Source organism: Protopterus annectens, chromosome 8.part0 (assembly GCF_019279795.1).
Source record: "Protopterus annectens isolate FY-2018-M chromosome 8.part0, PAN1.0, whole genome shotgun sequence".
In the NCBI taxonomy this organism is placed as follows: Eukaryota; Metazoa; Chordata; order Ceratodontiformes; family Protopteridae; genus Protopterus; species Protopterus annectens.
The window spans coordinates 35160300-35184625 of NC_056741.1; the positions used below are offsets into that span (position 1 = coordinate 35160300).

Here is a 24326-nt window from a genome sequence, read left to right on the forward strand (position 1 = left end):
AGTGGTTCTAGCATTGTGTGGTGCCAAGTAGCATATGCTATTTCCATGCTAGTTCAATTAATTTAGTTTTAGCACTCCATAGGGAGCCTTGTTTACACTGTAGTGCTGTGTCATGACTGTCCTCCATATAATCATGTATCCCATTTAACTCCATGGTGTCAAATATGATCTACCTCCTTCACATCTACAAATGAGTAATGCTGGTTGCATGCTGTCTCATAACAATTCCATTATGCTTAATAGGATTTAACAAATAAAAATGCAACGAATGAACCAAAGAGCAGGTTGACACTTTGTCTACAGAGACAAAATTCTGTAATGGTATGAGAGGTTGAAGTGCTGGCAGGAAGGAATAAGCCTCCATGACATGCCAGTAGCAGTAACCGATGGTTTGAGCACCTGTTCTACTTATCTGCTTACCTAAGAGCACTGTTTTCACCAAGATAACGTAACACAAATGCATATTTTTGTGAAGAAAGCAAAGCAAAATATGTGAGTTATGCTAATTAACTTCTTTTAAAACACAACCACCCACAGATGAAGCAGTCTGAAAGTCCACACTAGAACAGTAATATACCAAAAAACTCAACAGAAAGAATGGAGCAAAATACTTCCAGGTACTTCACAGATTTAATATATAAACCTCAGAACAACTAGCTCAACAGCTTTCCCACAGCGTGCTTCATCAGATTTAAAACATGCAGTAAAAACTTAAATAACCTCATTCAGTGACACCACCCTAATAAACAATCATCTCTTAAAGGCAAACAAATCAGTAATAGTTGAATATAAGCATCCTAGTTTAAAACAATAAAAACAGTTATTAATTCAGTGGTTGCACTTTTAAAAATGGTTTTAAATTACAAATTTCATTCAACCCTGCTAGCTGATAGGACCTTAAAATATGCATCCATTTTATTTCTAGAGATTCAGTTCTGCTTTCCAAATCCCCACCTCCTCACAGTTTGTAACTACTTGTAAAACTGGAAATTTAAAGTGATATGTTTCATTATTCTCTATGATATACTTTTCTAAAGGATTTGTCTTCACTAATCTCTTTATATCCAACATATATCCAATAATCTTTTTTTTAGGATTTCTGTTTGTCTTACCTATATAGAATGAGTCACATTTCATACAGGTAGCCATATACACAACATTTATGGCATTACATTTGGAAAACTTGTTTTTATTCCAGCAGTGGAATATGCCATTGTTGTCATTATCACAAACTCACCTAGAAAACACAAGAAGCCACAAAATGATGTAAATCTGCATTATTTTTTAATGGTTTTACAGAAAAGGGGACATCAGCATCTGACAGTCAGCAAAGTGAGATGCCTTCCTATCATCACAAGGGCCAAATTATTAACTGGTACTCTAGTCTTTAAGCTTCCTATCCAAGGATATTGCTTATAACTTACAATAACACTAAAGTTAAATCTTTACTAGGACCCTCTGGTGTACCCCCTATATAGCATCACTCTTTTGGTCTCACAGTATTCCCTGAATGCAGCAGAAAATCACTTTCTTTCCTTGGTTCTGTGATTTCGGACCCTTTGTCAGTTTGTATCAGTCTTCTTCCATCACCTATTTTAGTACATTGCTAAGTTCACATCTGCAAAATGAAGCAAGGTACATAGACAACAAAGAGGTAACATAATGGGTTACTGTAACAGTGTTTCTTCTAATAACTTGTAAATAGCTTGGTGGCTGTAACTGAAGAAGTAAATAACTTCATATTTAGCACATAGAAGGTATGTGTAGCCATTATGGTGGTACTGAGAATACAAATAACTGGGCTTAGTACTAAGGCCTGCAGGAGTCGTTATCTGTGGAGTTTTGGAGACTGAAGTGCGTATTTCTTGGATTACATTTTTGATCTAGTCTTTGACTTATTGCTTAACGTAGTAATTCAAACCTGTATTATTTATTCCAAAGGACAGGACAATTTGGAGTCATTTCTAGTCACGGAACGTGGCCCTCATTACACTGTCACTCTCTATGTGCTTGTAGACTCTGTCACTGAACGTGAGAAGGACAGTACCAGTGGTGCAGTCTTTGCAAAAACCATACTCCTTTGTGCATAAGGAGTTATTTTATTCAAAATGTTGGGCTGAATTCTTTTGGTAAGGTGATAATTGTTGAACTTTTCCAGAGAGCTGGAATGTTGCTTGTGGGGTGTCAGAACTGCTATGAGGCTGCCTTATCGCCTTCTACTTGACAGAAGAAGTTACTAAAACATAAAAAGGTTCTCCACTGGTACAGAGAAGCATTCTGTCACTGATAATGTTACCACAAACAGAAAAACGAAGAAATAATACCACAAATAACAACCCAGCCAATATACAGAGAATGTATTACTTAGCGCCTCGTCTATTCAGCCTTCAAAGAGTAAAAAACACATTATTAACATGACCAATATATACAGATAAAATTAGCAAAACACACCCACTGTTAATTAAATTAAATTAAATTACATATTTCCACTCACAATCCTTGTTTAACCCTAGTGGTTCCAATGTGTTAAACTTTAAAATATATGAAGTTTCTTTTTTACGAAGTTTAGTATTTAAACTAACAAATTCACCCAGAGATACCTCAACCTTTTCCAAAACACAACCCTGAATACAATCAGGGTCAGAACCATGAAAATAAAAAAAATGACTGACTAAAGGGCTGTCCATTTAACATTTTTATATCTCTTAGGTGTTCTTGAAAGCGCACTTTGAAACTTCTACTAGTTTCACCAATATAATATTTATTACAACTACACTTTAAAGCATATATAACCCCACAAGTGCTTCATTTAAAATTAGCTTTTACAGAAAAATAACATCCATTAATATATTTAAAATGATTTACCACATTTTTACATATGGAACATTTGCCACATTGCACAGTGCCTACAGGTGTTGACATATTCCTGATAATTCCCACAATAGGTAATTCAAAATGGTTATGTACTACCATGTCTCCTAAATTTCTTGCCCTCTTATAAGAAATTTGTAACCTTTTGGGCAATAATGAATACAATTCCTTATCTCTAAATAACATAGGCAAAACTGTCTGTATTAACAACTTTGTTACTGATGACATTAAAGGTAGTTACAAAGAAAACATCATTAATATTTGTTCCATCATTGCCTATATAGGAACTACGAGTATTATCAGGCCTAAGATAAGCCATATCCCTGTTACTAGTTTGAGTATTGGGCCACCTTAATTCCTTTATTTTAGCTTTAGCTTCTATAAATAACCTAGTGTCATAACCCCTATGCAGAAACATTTTTTAAGATTCCAACATTTCCTTATTAAATACTTTATATTACAAAGTCTATGTATTCTTAAAAATTCATTGTATGGTAAAACTTTCATTAAATGATCTGGATGACAACTGCTTCCATATAGGAATTGATTTATCTGTTCAAATTTATTATATAACCTAGTATTTAGTTGATTAAGCTTAATATCCAAAAAATTAACTTCCATCCCCAACTGACTACTATCAAATTATAGGCCCATAGTGTTTGTTTGTAAGTCTTCCACAAATTGAGAGGCCATATCCATGGGGCTTTCACATAAAAAAATAAGATCATCTATATATCTTAAATACAACAAAACCTGTGACCCAGAAAAACTATGACAGTATATATTGTCAAACTCAAATTTGCCCATAACCAAATTGGCATACATGGGGGGCGAAAGCCGCCCCCATCGCCGTTCCTTGTAGTTGATGGAAAACTTCCCCATTAAAAGTAAAAAAAGGATTTGTTAAAAAAAATAAAACCAAATCTATCAAAAAACATGACACGGGTGAATCACCTAAAAAATTGAACAAAGCCTGAATACCAACATTATGTTTAATGTTGGTGCATAAACTTTTTATGTCCATACATAACCAATACATAGAACTATTCCATCTAAATCCCTTTATTTTAGTCAAAATATCTTGACTATCTCTCACATATGATGGTAATCTTAAAACATATTTTTTTCAAAACTTCATGCAAAAAAGTACTGATAGATTTGAAAAAATACTTTTCAGCAGAAACAATAGGCCTCCCAGTCAGATTATTAAGGCCCCTGTGCATCTTGGGTAAACGGTAGAAAACAGCAAGATTGCTATTTGTAACATCATCGGAAGAAAAATAACCTAAACGTTGGCCCTTATCAATAATAACAGATCCCTATCAATAGCTTTAAAATAACATTCAATATTGCATTTTTCATAGACATTGCTATCATTTAAGTGCATGTAGCACATATCTAAATATTGCATCAAATTCAAAACTACAATTTGATTACCTTTATCAGATGGCTTTACAACAAAATTTCTATCATTGCAAAATTTACAAAATTTATATCCATTGTTGTTTATCTAAATTAAAACAAATGTTAGATTTATTATACATTAACACATCATAGTGCTTTTCTACCTCAAAATTAATTGTAGAAATATAACTCTGTATGCATGTATTAGTATATGGGGGAATAAAACAACTTTTAGCCTTAATTACACTAGTATCAAGGCTAGTATGCGCATTAGCAATACCATCATTAACTATACAATCAGGAGAATTATCTGAAGCAGATGTACATGAGTAAAAGGAATCTTCAGAAACACTTTCATAGTATACACAATTATCACTATTAACATTTTTATTCTTATTATTAAAAAAATATATCAAATGCAACTTTCTCCCTAGCAAAAAAATCTCACTTTTTAAAATATGCAATCTAGGAAGAGCAGTGGGTACGAATTTCAAACCTAAACACAATACTGACCTCACAACATCAGAAACTGCAGCATTAGATAAATTCAACAACAAAGAGTCATTTACAGCAAAGCGACCATCAGTTCCATCTCTTCTTTTTGTTAAATTGTCCTTTTTGATTGCCATTGGCATTTCTATATTGTCCTCAGTCACTTCTGTTCTGTTAACCGTGAAAGTTGTTCGCGGATTTACTATTAGTCCATTGACTGTCGTTGCGAAGCATCCTGTCACTCCCTTTTAGTCAGTGAACTTGCAGTGTGGTACTGACCTACCTAACATGCCTGTCTGATCTCAGTCTACGTTATTCTGAAATCAAGGTACATACATCTGCCATTTGAGACCAACACTGCCTTGTGAAAGGCAGCTCAGTGAGCCAGTGTAACTTGTCAAGCAATTCAGAGATGGTATTTAAACTTTCGCCTTCTTTAAAGATTTCTGTTCCTTGGAGCTTGACCATCATGACTCGCAGGTTTGCATCTCCACCCATTCAAGTGCTCAGCTAAATGGGTCTGAAGTTCATCTTTGGAAAACATTGCCTCTAATCGCCATTAACTTACAGCATCTTACTTGCAGGGCACTTTACTTAGACTTTCACAAAAATCATATGTGCCAGCATGCCTAACTTGTGTTTCCTAATAAAAATGTTTTCAAATTTTTTTTAAGGAAATCCATCAACCTTCCTACTTCCTGTGTTGTGGAAGCATGAGGGGGCCATAGGAGACTGACTTTCTATTCTTTTTTCCAAAAAAAAAAATATGTTGTTAAATTAAAGAAAATAAACAGTCCAGCAATAAAAAATATATATACAAAGGAAAGTCATCAAAAATTGTACAACAAACAAACTGAATAATGTAAACATGGGAACTTGCAATGGGCAATTAGAAACCCATATCTTATGATCAATAATAACGGATTTCTGATATATAAGGTGAAACAATCTGATATAATCTTCCAACCTTGTCTGAAAAATGGTAAACAAATCTAAATAAAAGTAAAGTAAAAAAGAACTCCCTTTATCACTTGGCCCATGATATTGAAAAGATGACAAAGAAATATACATATGCCCTATCTTAGGAGTTTAACAAGATACCTAAAATTGCCCATTTCTCTAACAAATACTTCATTCAGATGTAGAAAAACCCAGCTCAGTACGTCAAAGTTGAAGCAGTAAATCATTTAAAGGTTGTGTAAAAACTGACAAAATCAAAGTAGCCTTTCTGTTCTCAAAAAGCATTTCCTGAGTAGTTGTTTACCCTGGCTGTCTTTCTGTCATTTAACTTTGCAATCTCACTTCTCTTTTTAATGAAGATCTCTTCCAAAAAATACCATCCATATCCATAACATGCTCTACAGTCATTGATTACTCTTCGGGAAGATTTGCTATCTTACTGACATACTGATATCACGTCGGGGTTATCAGAGTCAATTATCTAGTCAGCAAGAGGGAGTAAGGTATACACACAGATGATTTTCAGACTGGGGCTGTTTACATGCATTTTCTGTCTGATTTTCAGTCGTAAGGTAAGTTACACTTTGCTGGTTAATACATTCTTCAAACCCCAATTCATTCTGAATTCCTTTTCTCTGAAAACAAATGTGAAGGCTGCTTCTGTTTCAAGGCCACAAAAGCACATCACGTGCAGCATGAAGTCCATAACTCTTAATCGTCTCTGATTTTGCTTAATGTTCACTGAATCTTACCTTTCATCTGTCTGTGATTTTTGCAGAGTGCCCCAGATTGTACCTCCTATTTTTACCCTGTTCACCCATCGATATTAGAAGACCATAGTTTATATTTCCTTTTACCCTGAAAATACATACTAATGCAAAACCTGTTCCATTAATGAATTTATTAAGTTTGCATACCCAGCTTAAACCAGATACTGGGAAGGGTTATATTTAAGTTACTAAGGGCTCAATATATACATAGTGAATACAAAAGTGGAAAGAAGACACTCTTGCCTAGTGCTCCTAAATATCTGAAAACTTTGAGAGAATATAGAGTTTTAATTTTGGTCTAGGATCCTATACAGATTTTTTAAAAGAGTGATTGTATTATCAGGAAACCACATACAGTGTAAAACCAAACACAGGAAATTCCATTGGACCCAGTCAAATGCCTTCTTGGTATACATCTATTTGCTTCCTCTACCAGCCTAAAAGGTTTCAATGATTTGACACAGGTGGTTTGGTCATGTACAAAATCAGTTTGGTCAAGGTGTATAACAGAAGGAAACATGTTGGAAATTTTGTTAGCCATAATGACTATAAAAGTTTAACCGTTAGATGGGTCAATGTGACATTACTTCTGGGAGGTCTTTTCTTGGTTTAAGACTGACAGAAATTACAACCCTTTTCTATGAACTGGAAAAGGCACCTGTAAAGAAAACAAAACATTTATGATTTGCAAAGACTGTAAAAAAATATCCTTTCTCCTTCATAAATGTTCTAAGCTAAGATATCTGAATCCGGAGTCTTATCTCTAGTAATTTTCTTGCACATTAAGTGAACCTCTTGTGAAATAACTTCCATAGTTGTAATTTTTAGCAGCCACCCAGCCAAGAAGGATGAGAAACTCAAGAAAATTTTCAGCTTCTTCATAAGAAAAACTAAACCTCTGAGGGAGAATACCGAAGTCTGTAGTCAGAGGGCAAAATGAAACTATGAAGGGGAACAGTATCAAAAGATTTCAGTTTCAGTATAGGCTTATCTTGATCTATTTTATAGTCAATGGACTTATTGATATTAGCTTGGAGAGACTTCATCAGTTCTTTATCCAGTCTTCTTCCCTGTAGTATTGCCTTACTCTGTACCTGCAAAAGCAGCCATTGTTATCATAACTTATATTGGACCTGTCTAAACATCTGACTTATATACTTGCATAATGCAGATGTCAGTTCCTCGGTAATGATTGCCATGTGGCAGAAAGGTGTATTTGCTCAATCATAGTATGCTGCTTGCATAATGGAATTAAATTAATTTCCAAAGCCAAAAAAAAAGTTAAACTTCTAATATCTATAAAGTAAAACTGGTTCTATTATGAATTTTGACAAAATAGAAGTATAGCTGAATAGTACTATGGTAGCATTTGTCATTTTGGGTAACATATAATCATGTTCCAGGGAGGCAATAATTTGTTGACCCTAGATAAGGAAAATAATCTTTGGGACACACAAGTATACTCTGTGGAAAGGGGGGGTCAAAACATAGGTATTAATCAACCCTATAGCTTTAAAATACATCTTCATGAATATTTCAAAAGTGGGCATTCTAATGAGCCTGGAGCCTGAACACACTTCATTGGGGCATATACTGTGTTCTAGTCGACCCCCCCAAAAAAATATAAATATCTCCTGAAAGAGAGAGGCCAATTTTCTCATCATTCTAGGTGCATCAGCATTTGAAGTACCAAGGGGAAGATAAAAGGATATTAGTATAATTACCTGCCCTAAGCGGAGGCCCTTAATCACAGCAAAATGAACTTCAGAGATTATGCATTGTACTTGAAATGCATGTATTTGTTAATTAGAATTATTATGCCCCTTTTATTGCAAACACAATAGGAGGAGAATCCTCCCATAGAACACTTTTGTATCACTTTAGTATGCTTAAAATTATAAAGTTGCAGCTCTTGTAACATAATAAAACTGGGTTCCAGCTTCTTTAAGTAACATAAGATTCTGCCTTTCTTGACTGTGCTAGTCAGATCATTCACATTCTATGATATGATGGGAAAGCTACTCATTTGTTTTCACTTACAAGAGACAGTAAAACAGCTCACTGTACCTATCCAGGCATGTCCAAAGGGCAGTTTCAGGTGTACTCTCCGGTCCAACTGGTGAATCTGGGCATTTTGAGGCAATGTTACAATTGTCTCATGTACATAGATAACCCTCTCCTCCTTCCACCAAACACTAATACATGCAAGAGATGCAATTATACAGCCAAACTGGAGGCTAAGCTCTCTCAACCCAAGACTGGACCAGGCAGTCAAGAGGAGAAGGGAATTACTTGCATCACTCCACCAGTCTCACATAGACCTATGAAACCAGCACCGGCAAAAAACACACATAAATACACAAAAACATACTCAGAGGCTCTAAATAAAAATCTGCAAATGCAACAGAGACCTCCAAAGCAGACATCCAAGCAACCTCCACCCCCCCAACACAAACCATGAAACACATACTTCACAAAACCAGTGTGCCACGCAATCACAGCCCCTAAGGCAAAATAACATAACCAGCACACTAGTATTAGGTGACTCTATAGTCAGGCACACTGACATCCCACTCACTAGGCTGAACAAGGAGAAGATTACTGTTAGCTTCCTGCTGGGTGCCAGAATCTGCCACATAACACAAGCACTCAGGTCACTCCAGAACAAATACAAATATGACTCTGTCATTGTCCATGTTGGTGTGAATGACCTGAGCCATACCTCCCTGGACTACATTAAAAGAGACATGGAGGAGCTCTCTGATCACGTAGCCCAGGCTGGTATAACCCTGACCCTGAGTAGCATCCTGCCCTCACCAAGAATGATACCACGGTATAGAGAAAAAATTATCAATTTCAACAATTGGCTAAGCTTCTGGTGTCATTCAATGGGGGACCAGTGTCTGTCAGCCAGGGATGACATGCTCAACAAGCCACGCTGCTTTGCTAGAAACAGCTTGCACCTTTCATCCTTAGGCTTTCGAATACTGGCCAAGGCTCTTGCCACCCCCATAGTGCCTTTTTTAGGCAAGGCTCAAAAGACAAACCCACCACCGTAAATAGCACAAGTAACAAAAAACTGAGGTAATGCTACTCAATGCCAGAAGTCTAAACCTCAAAATGCACGCATTCGAGGCACTCCTCAGTATGGAGAAAATCGATATATGTGCAGTAACAGAAACCTGGTTTAAAGCTCCAGAGAGCACCCCAGCACTACCAGGTACAACTCATACCGGGTCTACCTGATAATGCCGAAACTGCAAAATGCCGACAACGAGAACACCGACACCGGAAGGTCGACAATGGAGATGATCGACAGTTGAAAATCCCGACACTGAGAACACCGACATGTTAAGGTAAGTGTGGGGTTAGGATTAGGGGCGGATTAAGTGAGTTGGGTTTAGGGTGCTGGTCAGGTGAGTGTACAATAGTGACAGACTGTAGGGTTAGGGGCAGGTTAAGTGAGTTAGGGTTAGGGCGCGGGTTAGGTAAGTGTGCGATAGTGGTGGACATTAGGGTTAGGGTTTGGGTTAAGGTTAGTGCATAGATAGTTGTATATGTAAGGTTTAGTGTAGGTTCTTGGTGTACTTGTGTTGTGTGTGTGCTTTTTGGACAGGGGATTTGTTTTGTCTGTTGATTGTCGGGATTGTGGTTTGTCGGGCATGTGAAGTTTCGTGTTTTTGAACTTTCGGTTTTGTGGTGTCAGTGATTTCGTTGTCGGTGTTTTGCAGTTTCGGCGTTATCAGGTAGACCCCTTATACCATACATTTCAGCCGCAAAACCCAAACCGAAATACAAAAGGCGGGGGAGTATTCATCAAGGATACCCACACCTCCAGGTTAGTGTCACAGCATGATGCTTCAGAGATCATCCACATGCAACTAGCAATGGGCAAAACTGCTATTCAAATTATAGCTTGCTACAGATCACCCACCATGTCCCAGCACCCCCTCTCCACATTCCTGGAAACACTGGTAAACCTAAAGGTCCTACCAAACATCCTGATATTGGGTGATTTCAATTACCCAAACATTAACTGGGAGAACTACTCAAGTACAAACTCCCTTGCCCAACATTTCCTAGAATTTATAAACTCAAACACCCTGGATCAACTGGTCAAAACCCCCACCAGAGGTGACAACATATTGGACCTGGTTATCAACAACATGGGCGACCAGTGTTCCACACCGGAGGTCAACCCCTAACTGGTTAGATCTAACCATAAACTAATCACACTGGATGTCCACATTCTGCCACAACCCCCAGTCAAAGAAACCACAGTGAAAAACTTTTTAAAAGCAAACTTCACGTTACTTAAGACTGAGGTGGGAAGTTTCAAAGCCCCCATGCTAAAGGATAACACTGTCCAAGCTGCAAAATCCTTTACTAATGCACTCTACAGGCACCTACAAGAATGCATGGATCGTGCTATCCCAACAAAACCAAAACTAATTCCTCCAAGAAAAGGAAACCAGTCTGGTGGACCCTTGCCATAAACAAGCTATACAATAGAAGGAGGAAACTAGTACAGAAAAGAGTAAAATCCCAAGAAGGGAAGACATTCCTGATCAGTATCAGCAAGAAACTGCATTCCCTCATAAAATTATCCAAGGCTAGCTTCAAAAGAAACATTGCCATGGACTCCAAAGATAACCACAAGGCATTCTTTAGCTATATCAAGAATCTAACTGGCAATTCTCAGATCTGCTCAGAGTTAGTGCAGAATGGCACAAAATACACTGAATTGACTGATATAGCCAATATCCTGGCAGACAGGTTCAGTGCAAACTTCACCCCATCCCCCGCTCACCCCCAAAAGGGCCCATAACTATACCAGAAGAATGTTGTTGTTGTCTTTTGGCTTTTCCCGGTTAGGGGTTGCCACAGCGGAACTCCGGTCCGCTAATGATTGGCAGTAGATTTTCATGAACACCGAGGTGCCAGCTCGACGTTCAACCTTCATTGAAGGCATGCCCATTTACACATGTCTTTCAAATGCCCACCCAACCGAGGGGAGGACATGCAGACTCCACACAGAAGGCACTCCCCGCACTCCAGCCGAGAATCGAACGGGAGAACCTCCTGCTGTGAGGCAACAATGCTACTGCTGCACCACCATGGATGTATGTGCCCCTGAAATTACAGACACTCAGGTTAAAACAGCCCCCTCCAAATCCAAAAACACAGCATCAATGTGACCAGACGGTGTCCCAGGCTGCGACCTACATGAGCTCAAAGATGAACTAACCCCTCACCTAAACACACTGTTCAAACTCAGCCTCTCCACAGGCTACATGCCCACAGAGTGGCACACAGCAACGGTTATTCCGCTCCACAAAGGTGGAGCCACAACGGACCCCAGGAACTATCGCCCTATAAGCCTGACTAGCTTGTTCTGCAAAGCTATGGAGTGCATCATTATGGATCTCATTGACAGAGACATTGGGAACCTCCAAACGCTGGACCCTACCCAGTTTGGCTTTGTTAAGGGCAGATCATGCCCCCTAAACCTGGTGGACTTCTTTGAGACAGTTACCAAGGCTATAGATGAGGGAATGGTGGTCCACACAGCCTACCTAGACCTCGCAAAGGCTTTCAACACCATTCCCCACCTCAGGTATTATAGACAAGCTCACCAGCCTGAACATAAGCCGCGACATCACGAGATGGGTTGCCAACTGGCTCACGGACAGAACCCACATGGTAAGAGTTGCGGGAGCTAGGTTGGACTCTAAACTGGTTACAAGTGATGTTCCCCATGGCTCAGTCCTAGGACCCCTCCTGTTCGGTATATACTTCTCAGAGGTACAGGCAAGCACAGGAGGACTATGGTTGACCAAGTTCGCAGATGACTGCAAACTAGGGGCTATAATTGACTCTCCAGCTGACACAGACATCTTCCAAAAGGGTCTCACTGAGACAGATACCTGGTTTCAAAACCATGGCCTCAAGCTAAATGCCAAAAAGTGCATAGTCATCCCCTTTGGAAAAAAACAAAGTACCCACAAACTACCACATAGGTGGTAAGGTGGTAGTCCCCTAAATACGGAAGATGTAATAAGGTATCTGGGGACCCAAGTAGATAGTAACCTCTCATTTGATAATCACATTGCCAAAGTGGTTAGAAAATCCTTCTATGTGGCCTACCTAATCACAAAAGGTTTTGCATTAAGATCGAAAGAAGTTATTGGGCCCCTCTACGCATCACTCATCAGACCCATCATAGAGTACAATGCCCCATTTCGGATGTACCTTACAAGACACCTGCAACAACTGGAAAGACCACAGAAGTACCTCACCAAGAAGATCACTGGCCTCAAGCAGATGCCCTATGCAGCTCGACTGAAGAAACTCCAGCTGTACTCGGTTGCATACCGCCTACTCAGAGGTGATCTCTGCCTGACATACAAGGCCATGTCCAACCCAGAACTGATGGACATGCTCCATCTAAAGAAAACCATATCCCCTCAAGCCACACGCTCCTGGGATGTAAACCTCACCACAACAATAAATAGGACATGCTGGAGGGATAGATTCCTGTCCCAGAGGCTTTCTATGCTCTGGAACAAGATTCTCATCTACATTAGGCAGAGCTCCTCGCTAGCCCTCTTCAAGAGAAACCTTGACGAGTGGATGGGAAACAGAACGTTTACCCCAGGGATCACTTCAATGGCTCTGCTGGACAGAGGCACAGGGAACTAATCTAAGGGGGTGGCGAAAGCCAACACATTCTGGCTAGGCTTATAAATGCCTTCGGGCAGATAGGCTAGTACCTACCTATGAACCTAAAACTGAGCCTACAATAAACAAGGTTTATGCTCTTGCTGTCTAAGTGAGTCAGATGATAAAGAAGACCCACACAAGCATAAAGAGCAGCAGATAAAAAATGCAGTCAGTTTGCTAAGGTAGAAAAATAGAGCTATATGTGTAAACTGAAAATATCAGTACTGCAATTATTTTACCCATAACAATAAACAGATTGTATAAACAAAGAGAAATATATAAACATAAAATGCACAAATCATAAATGTATGCAGCTACATACAAAACCTGCAAAAAGGGCAGCACAGTGAAGCAGCAGGTAGTGTTGTTGCCTCATAGCAAGACATTCCCTGGTTCAATTCTCAGCTAGGGTGACTTCTGTGTAGAGTCTATATGCCCTCCCTATGTTACTGTGGGTTTTCTCCTGGTGTCCTGCTTCCTCCCACATTCCAGGGACATGCAGTAAGCAGATTATACACTCTAAATGTTCCCATAGGTATGAGTGTGTGTGTATGTGTGGTGTGGAAGAACTAGTGCAGCAGGGCTAGCCACCCAGTAGTGTGAATCTTGGCTCTAAATGATTGTCACTGTTTAAGTGACACCCGATTCCATGTGCACAAATGGAAAAAAGGGTTAGTGGATGAATAGATACAAACCCTGCAAATATGTTCCCAACAAGGGGGTGTAAAGCCCCTTCTTTTCCTGTGATGCCTTTCTTATCAGCCACTCATAGGCAAGATAGTTTATCAAGCACTCAATGGAAAAGCATCATCAGATTTGAGCCATGTCATGTTCTATCTTCCCCCATCCCTATAAAAAACAAAATCCTTACTAACTAGTAAGTTTCCTCAAGTGAAACTGCCTAACAACAACACACACACATTTTACAAACATTTTTACAACTTGGCGAGACTTCCTAGTTAATATTATTAAAATAATTGCAACAGTTTGGAAAAAAGAAAACTATAGTCTACCTGCAAATTAACAAACTATGCAAGATAGAGAAAAATAGGGGGGGGGGCCCTGATATCCAGTATAACTTGTAAGCTCCAAGCATACCAACTAGAATTAGAACCTGTCATGGTTAGTGCCTGGCTAACTGTGACCAGTTGCTGTTAACTTGATAAGGAAAACCTTTTTCTTCCTTTTAACAGTTCATCATGAATCCCAAAGCAGCAATGAAAAAAAAAATCCTCACCAAACACCACATTTTTGTCACTATTTCTGCAGGTGCTCAGCATGTGTCCAAATGTACTTACTAACCCTTGTCCATAATAGAAGATATAAGCACAGGGATGTGAGACTAGATGCACAAAACGGCAGACAAGTTATAATGCAGACAGACCTATGAATGCTCAGCAGATAACAATTATGATCCAGCAGAATAGCAGATTAAACTTGGCCAGCCCAGCAGATAAAATAGATAAAATAAAGAGAAGCTTACAGGCGGACTCTGCAATACTTATGCACATCTGCCGCCACTGCTGTTTCCCTCCGAGTCCAACAGACACTAGCTGATGTCATCACACATGCCCCTGTAGACTGGTGATGATGTTGACATCAGACATAAATTTAAAGTGCTAACAAAAAAAAAAAAAAAGACCGGGAAATTTGGAAATTAAGGGGGCCACACAGGAATTCTTGGCACCCCAATATTTTGCCCTCAAAACCAGTAAATACCGAGGAATTCAGTATGGTTGAGAGATATTGTTACCACCTTCTGTCTTAACACCATCCTACTTTTAAAAAAATAGGAAATGGTTCCATGATCCTAAGGGCTTGTTTTCAGTGGCTTAGTATGAACAATAGAGCCCTCTGCCACTCATCTTAAGAGGTTGACTCTACAGCTTATGATTGTTGGAGACTAGTTTGCCTCTTCTAAAGAGTGAAGTACATACAGACCCCTAAGAAGACAAACCTTGAGCTCCGCTGAATAAAGGAGACATTTCCAGTTGCTAAGAGAGTATGTCTTATATGCAGTTGAAAGGAGGCAATCCTAACTCATGTCTCAGGGGCATAGTCATTACGCATAACAATTCTTTGATTTTTAAAAATCATTACCCTTCTTAGGAACCAGAAGAAGGACAACACTCTTTCCTTGAAATGAGGAAGGGGACTAAGAATGGGAAGCTCATTTAGTCTTTATCTTGAGGGGAGAAGGATTCTTCCTTGAGTGGGATGCCTGTCCATTCAGCTGGAAGCCTTTGCATAGACTGTAGGCAGTTCCTGGCTTCCAGCACATCCAGAATTCCATTAAATTATAAGCTTTTCCACAAGCTACAGTCATCCAACTCTATCCCCTTTGCATCTGTGCATTGCAGGTGAGTTTCCGTGAAGCTTATATTTTCTTCCCTTTTGGACCGATCGTAGTGACATAGTGACTGATGAAGCTGAGACAGTGACTGCCAGCAACTCAGTCCATCATTGTCCTAACTGGATGTTCCTACTCTACACATTTGTGATGTGTATGACCAGTTCAGGTTTTATCTGAAGCAGGTACATAAAATGAAGAAGACAGAACAACTGTTCATCCCCTTTTTTTACCAGGTAAGGACAGCCTCTCCCTATTTGGTTAGGATAGCTTGTCTCTGGCCTAGTAACTTTATTTCAGTGGACTGCTAGTTGTACCATTTTCGACCATCAGGTGATAAATTACCATTTGATCCATTGAAACAGAAAAAGCACAGAAGGTACCACAGCGGCCCTCACTGTCCATTTTAAGAATACATGCATTGTATACATCTGTGCAATAACTGCTTGCTTGCTGAGGTATACCTTCATCAAGAATTATTGCTCGGACACTGACTTTAGGAGAAAAGGTCATAAGGTCATAAGAATTTTGAGTGTTCAGGCCAATTTGCCGACAAGGAACACTGATTCTATAGTATAATATAGTTTATTATTTTTCTTATAACTTTCTAAAATATGAATGACAAATTTTAATAGGTATGTTATTCCATGAAACTGTCATTTAGCTTGCGATAAATAAATACATATCTTCATCTGGTTTTATATAAATAAGTCTTACATTTCATATTTTTGTCCTTTAGTAGTTTATCATTTTTGTACATCTCTATATTAAATAAGATTTGCATTATATCATCATGAAAGGTTTTATACACTAAGAAAAATTTCCTCATATACCTATAACTTAAAGAATAAAGACTTAGTTATTTACATTTGTCTCCGTATACAAGATCATTTACCACACTGATTTGTTTAGTGAATTTATGTTGAAAATGTGCTTCGTTTTGTACTTTGGGACTTCACGAATTGGCCTTTAGAGCTATGCCACTTTGAAACGTCCTGCTTCTAACTTGTTTCCTCTCGGGGACTGTTTTATACTGCTTGACATTCTTTTCAGCTTTTTCCCATTGTGGATGGCTTTTTGAAATGAAATCTAACACATTTCTTAGTTCTCACCTTAGAAGTAGATATCTGATGGGCATTTGCCGTGCAACCTCATTGCTATCCCGTCCCTAGGTTTGTATATCTAATTCCTCTGATTTACAGATGGATTTTGCTGCAAGTATTCTGCTTTGCATTTTTATATCTTTCTTGGTTGCATTTGCTTATTTATTTTACATGATGGCTAGGTCCTCTTATTAATGTTAAGTTAATGTTCACCTTGGCCAGAAATACTGCACCACATTGTCTCAGTCCAATGTATAGTCACTATGACATTTGTGGGCAGGAAGTGTTCGCAACTCCAAGTGTGGGGTCTAGAGTCTGAAAGAACGATGTTGAGAAGAATGCTGAGCAAGTAAAAACTGAAGGCATTCATCACAAAGACAATCTAATTTGGTGAATAGTCACTTCCCATTACATCTCAGGTATTTATCATGCTCAGGCTTATCTCCTTACATTCTCGAATATTTGATGTTAACCCTACAGACTTATAGCCCTCAGTCTAACGTCAGTGGTACGTTGCTCTATACCTTGTTTACAGTGGCACTGATCCTTGCATCAGGTCCTCATTGTAGTTGCTGGCTGATCCCATAAAGGAACAATAAGCCGGCGGCTCATATTTGACTTCTCCTTTAATCATTATATTATGAAACACATCTGTACTGACTCATTATGTAGATAACAATAACACTTTAGGGCTAAATCTATTGGATTGCAATATAAAAGTTACGGATATTGTTCTACCGCTATTACCAGTATTGGCGCCATTTTGATTTTACAGGACCCATTATTGCCTCAGTTCTACTGCCTGTCAGGGTATCAGTTGGATAATCCATTGGTGACTTCTGTAAAGGGTAAAAGGTGGAGGTGGGTATTCGTGGTGTCATGATTAGGGTTAACCTACTGGCAAATGACCCATAACATCTGATGGAGTGTGGGTGAAGGGCCTTGAAATAAATTAATAAACAGATGGGTAAAAGGAAAACAAATGACTAAAGATGTCTTCCTGTCATGACAGAAGGAATGTGCCTGGAAAATGATATAGCACAGTTCCATGTACAGTAAATTCCTTTATGCTTCCTGCCTCTTTAGTACAGCTGATTACTGACAGCAATACGTTATACATTTCAAAGACATGCATCTGGAGCGTTTCTCCCCGGGCCTCTGCTGAAAGTTGGCTTCATTCCAAGTCGGACTTTCCCAGTAAACAAATAATAAACAAATAAATACACAATTTTCAGTACTGAAGCCCCAAAGGAGCAAAAAATGTATTTCTTAATCTTATTAAACAGGCAGGCCCTACCGGACCAAGATCCTTTTACAGAGGAGATATAGGGGACACATCTCAGATTTATCGATTCTTATACTGGTTTGACATATTGTCTATGGATGGATGCATACAAATGCAGAAACTGTAGGCATATATGCATTTAAATAACATCATTTATACACACATGCATATTGTACAGCTTTGTCTACAACAAAGTCTTTATGGACCTTTTACTCATAATAACTAAATGCATACGGCTTAACAATAAACTGCCTATGTACTAATTCATTACTTAATTAAATGCAGAACGCACCACATTATACTAGCTAGGTACTCACTCTGCTTGACTAAATACATGCAGTACACTATCAAGACTAAATGTATGTAGTACAATATCTAATTATTGATTTCTTGCTTCACTAAGTGCGTCCAATAAAACATTGAACTAGCACGATATTGATTATTTTCTTCATTCAATGCATACAGTTCCATACTCATTCCGTGGTTCACTAAATGCATGTACCATACTACATTAGCTAAGAATTCAGCTTTTGCTTCATTAAATGTGTGCATTATTGCATTACACTGTTATGCACTCATTTCAAACTTCATGAAAAGCATGCAGCGTGTATTACACTGGCTAGGAGCTCACTATTTACTTCACTAAATGCATGCATTACATTACAGTACTTAAGCACCAAGTCCCTGTTTCTCTAAATGCATGCAGTATGCTATACTAGCTACATACTCCCTCCTGGGTTCACTTAATGCATGCAGCAGACCAAACCAGCAAGCTACTCATTGTTTACTTAATGAGATGTATGCTTCACAATATTACACTATCTACGTAGTACTTTCTTATTTATTTAAATGCATGCAGTATGTTACACCAGCTAGGCACTCACTTCTAACTTCAGTAAATGCATGCAGTACATTACACTAGCTAGGTACTTATGTCTTACTTAACAAAATGCATGCGCTACACTAGCAAGCTATTTGCTCAATACATCACTAAATGCATGCAGCATATTACTCTAGTAAGGCATGCATTTCTTTCTTCAATTAATAATACATTATATTAGCTAAGCACTTGTACCCAATGTTCTTAAATGTACAAAATATATTATACTAACTAGATAATCCTTTCGCTCTTCACTGAAGGGATTCCACATGCTAGTAAGGTGCTCATTCCTTGCTTTACTACACGTCCACAAGCACAAGGTTACAGTAGCTAAAGTATCCCTTTCTTACTTCACTAAATGCATGTAACGCACTGTATTAGCTAAGTACATTACACCAGCTAGGTGCTCATTTCTTACTTCACTAAATGCTTGCAGTATGTTACACTTCCTAGTTAACCATTTCTTACTTCACTAAATGCATGTAACACACTGCATTAGCTGTGTACATTACACCAGCTTGGTGCTCATTATTTACTTCACTAAATGCTGCAGCATATTACACTTTCTAGATAACCATCCCTTGCTTCACTAAATGCATGTAACGCACTGTATTAGCTAAGTACATTACACCAGCTAGGTGCTCATTTCTTACTTCACTAAATGCATGCAGTATGTTACACTTCCTAGTTAACCATTCATTACTTTATTAAGTGCATGTAATGCACTGTATTATCTGAGTACATTACACCAGCTAGGTGCTCATTTCTTACTTCACTAAATGCTGCAGCATATTACACTTTCTAGATAACCATCCCTTGCTTCACTAAATGCATGTAACGCATTGTATTAGCTGATTGCATTACACCAGCTAGGTGCTCATTTCTTACTTCACTAAATGCATGCAGTATGTTACACTTCCTAGGTAACCATTCCTTACTTCACTAAATGCATGGCACACACTGTATTAGCTGAGTACATTACACCAGCTAGGTGCTCATTTCTTACTTCACTAAATGCATGCAGTATGTTACACTTCCTAGGTAACCATTCCTTACTTCACTAAATCGTACCTTTCAACTGTACAGATTTTCACAGAACGTCCACATTTTTGCCTCATATTTTTGGTTTGTTCCTCGTAATTGTTTTTTTTTTTTTTTGGTTTTCTGGCAAATGATTGGCAAATCATTGAGGATGGAAATCAGAAAATAATGACAGGCATTTGAGTTTCTGACATTGTACCCATCAGAAAATTCATGCAAATTGAAAACCTGTTATTCTATCAACTTTCTAAGTTTATAAGAGCAATATTTAAAAATTGTCCCTATTTTAGGACCATTGTCCCCCATTATTTATGGCTTTGTCCAGATTTCTGGTCTAAAAGGTTGAGAGGTATTCACTAAATGTATGCAGCACAGTGCACCAGCTAGGTACCCATTCCTTACTTCACTTCAATAAATGCAACACACAAACTAGCTAAGTACATTACACCAACTAGGAACTCATTTTGTACTTCAGGATGCACATGCAACACATCACACTATCTAGATACCAATTCCTTACTTCACTAAATACATGCAGTACATTACAGTACCTAAGTATCTATTCCTTACTTCACTAAATACATGCAGTGCATTACAGTACCTAAGTATCTATTCCTTACTTCTCTAAATACATGCAGTGCATTACAGTACCTAAGTATCTATTCCTTACTTCACTAAATACATGCAGTACATTACAGTACCTAAGTATCTATTCCTTACTTCACTAAATATATGCAACACATTACACTAGCTCTATAGCCATTCCTTATTTCATTCATTTTGCACAGCACATTAATTACACTAGTTAGATACCCAACTTCACTAAATGCATACAGTCTGTTACAGTACCTTAGTATCTATTCCTTACTTCACTAAATGCATGCAGTACATTACAGTACCTAAGTATCTATTCCTTACTTCACTAAATACATGCAACACATTACACTAGCTCTATATCCATTCCTTATTTCACTAAATACTTTCGACAAATTATAGTAGCTAGGTACCCATTTGTTATTTTACTAAATACATGCAGCACATTACACTAGTTAGATATGTATCCCTTATTCCTCTAAATACGAACAGCACATTAAACTACCAAGGTAGCCATTTCTTTTATCACTAAATGCATGAAACATGCTACACTAGCAAAGTATTCATTCCTTGATTCACAACATGTACATAAGAACAAGGTCACACGTGATAAATATTCATTCCTAACCTCACTCTACAAATGTTACATGTTAGAGTAGGTAGTCATTCATTCTTACCTTCACTGTACAGAGTGTTGTATTTACTTTCTGCTAGTTTTATACTTCACTAAACAAATGCAGCATAACTTTAGTTATGTACAGCCATCTTACGTCAAACAGTTGACTGAATGGGTGTTCCAGTAAGATTAATACACAATACACGACTGCTATTTTATAATGGAGAAGAAAATCAGATGCTAATTTTATGTATTACTTATTTATTTTATACTTTGATGCATGAACACCAAGGTGCCCCTTCTTCAGAAAACACCTGCAGATAAATAAGTGCTTTGCAGCTGAGAGATGATTTTTATAATATTTCCAAAGAGATGTGATTGCCTGATTGATTGATTGATTGATTGATTGATTGATTGATTGATTGATTGATTGATTGATTCCTTTTGATTCATTCATTTTTTCATTTCTATTTGTTAAGCAGGATAGCCTGATTGAGCTCAGATATTTGCTTTACAGCAAAGGCCCAAAGGCAATGTCTCTGTAAGAAAATAAGTATATTATATAACTGAAACAGTAACATAAAAATAAGTAAAACGAGTAATATAAATATTAATTGATTTGCTTTTTGCACAATTTTCATAAGTACAAAGACAGTTCGCATTTGTTTGTAAGCTTACTGTTCCATGTGTGTTGCAGAAATGTGTTACATAACCTAATTAAGTTATAACAGTCAAAGTCAAATTAAACCTTATTGTTGTTTAGATCTGCACATAGTGCAGCTAAACAAAATTAGGTTGCTTCGTTCCAGGTGCAAGAAACATACATACATACATAGATACATACATACATATAGTTACTGTTTAGTAATTCTAGGACAGACACAGCCATTACATGTATAAAAACGTGCCATTTAGGGTATTGTACAAGTACATATTGCACAAACTTGAATTTTCACATTAACAGGCACCTGTCAATCAAAAATATTGCATAGAGTATTGCACATTCAAGTTTCAGGACAGATGAAGATTTGGATATTGCACTAAAGTATGCTACTAGTATTAGTGATCTTAGAATAAATGGACATGAGAGTATGTCATTTACTGGATTAATCAAGAGAACATTCAGTTAATTGGTTGAAAGAGCAGAATGGCCTGTTGTTAGAGTTCAGCAATCTGGTAGATAAGAGGAAAAAGCTTCTATTGAGCCTGGAAGTCTTACAGTGCATGCTGCGGTAATGTCTACCTGAAGAAAGATGAGAGAACATACCACAAGCAGGGTGAGTATGTTCATTTATTATCTTTCTAGCTCTTCCAATGCATTGAGATTTGTGTAAGTCATCCTGGGATGCCAGTGGACAGCCAATGATTCTTTCTACTGCTGTTACTACTCTCCAGAGAGCCTTGCGATCTGATGCACTATAGTTTCCGTAATATACAATGATATTGTTTGTCAGTATAAAAAGTTTGGAGGATGGACTGTGACAGTTTTACTTTCATCAGTTTACATAGAAAGTGCAAATGTTGCTGCACTTTTTTGATGGTGTGGTTGGTGTGTACTGACTAAGACAGGTCCTCTGATATGTGTATACCCTTCTACTGCTACTTCCTTGATTTCCAGAGGTTGATGTGCTCCCTGGTCCACAGTCAGTTCCTTGGTCTTGCTGATGTCCAATGCCAGATTGTTGCTGTCACAGCAGATTGTTGTCACACCAGCCTAGCAGATGTTCCACTTCACTCCTGTATGGTGTTTCCATGCTGTTCCTGGCAAGAACTATGACTGTGGTGATATCTGCAAACTTGATCATTCTGTTGGATTCATATCTGGCTACACATTCATGTGTAAGCAAGGTGAATAGTAGAGGACTCGGGAAACATCCATGTGGTACACCCATGTTCAGAGTTATGCTTTAAAAGCTATTATTTCCCGCACATACCTTTTGGGTTCTGTCTGTGAGAAAGTTTAGTATCCAATTGCACAAGGGGGTGTTGATGCCCAGTTGGATTAGTTTCATCACTAGATTCTGGGGATGACAGTAATAAAGGTGGAACTGAAGTTGATGAATAACATCTTGAGATGACAGTCCTTATATTCCAAGTGACTCAAGGTTTCATAAAGTGCTAAAGAGATGGCATCCACTGTGCAGCGGTTTGACCTGTAGGCAGAGATGGCATCTGCTGTGCAGCAGTTTGACCTGTAGGCAGAGATGGCATCTACTGTGCAGTGGTTTGACCTGTAGGGAGAGGTGGCATCTGCTGTGCAGCGGTTTGACCTGTAGGCAGAGACGGCATCTGCTGTGCAGCGATTTGACCTGTAGGCAGAGATGGCATCTGCTGTGCAGCGGTTTGACCTGTAGGCAGACTGCAGTGTATTTAGTGTTGAAAGTATGCTTACTGAGATGTGGTTCTTGATCAGCTGCTCTAAGCACTTCATTACTGTCGATGTTAGAGCAACTGGGTGATAATAATTCAGACTTGCTGGTTGTGGTTTCTTGGGTAAGGGAATGACAGTCATGTTCTTAAAGCATCTTGGTATGATGGTTAATTGCAGTGATGTATTGAAAATGTCTGTGAGTACCAATGCCAGCTGTGCAGCACAGACCCTAGAACCCTGCTCACAATGTTATCCAGACCAGCTGTTTTCCTTGGGTTAACTCATCTCAAAGTTTACAGTACATCAGCTGTGCTGAGGCATAACACTTCCTCATCCTAACTTACAGGGAGTTTATTTGCCAGTTTTGTTGTCCAAATCAAACCTGCTGAAGAAGTTGTTAAGTTCGTTTAAGAATTCTGTACTGTCGTCTCACTTGGCAGATGCAGGTTTGTAGTCAGTTATGGTATGTATGCCTTTCTATAAACATCTATAGTCCCTTTGGTCATTAAAGTGACCCTGAAGTTTTCTTACATAGGTTCTCTTTGCCTCTTTTATGCCTTTGTTTGAATGCTGCATTACATTTCTTTATAAGCTTGTACACCTCACTGGACAGTCATGGTTTTTAGTTTGCACATATGGTGATGTCTTTAGTAGTTGTCATATCATCCACACATTTTGAGATATAGGCCATAACAGATTCTGTATATGCTTCCAGGTCTATTTGGTGATTCCTTGTGGTTGCCTCCCCGAACATCGACCAGTCTTGTACTCTCAAAGCAGTGTTGCAGTGCTGTGACCACACCATCAGGCCATAACCTTATTTATTTTTTTGATGGTTTTCCTGATTTTAGCAGCGGTTTGTATAC

General features: G+C 38.3%; 1 protein-coding gene across 1 annotated transcript in view; it reads left to right on the forward strand.

Annotated features, from left to right (window-relative positions):
* Nucleotides 1-24326, forward strand: part of LOC122808627 (PILR alpha associated neural protein) — a 718070-nt gene that overhangs the window by 384757 nt on the left and 308987 nt on the right. The window lies entirely within an intron of this gene.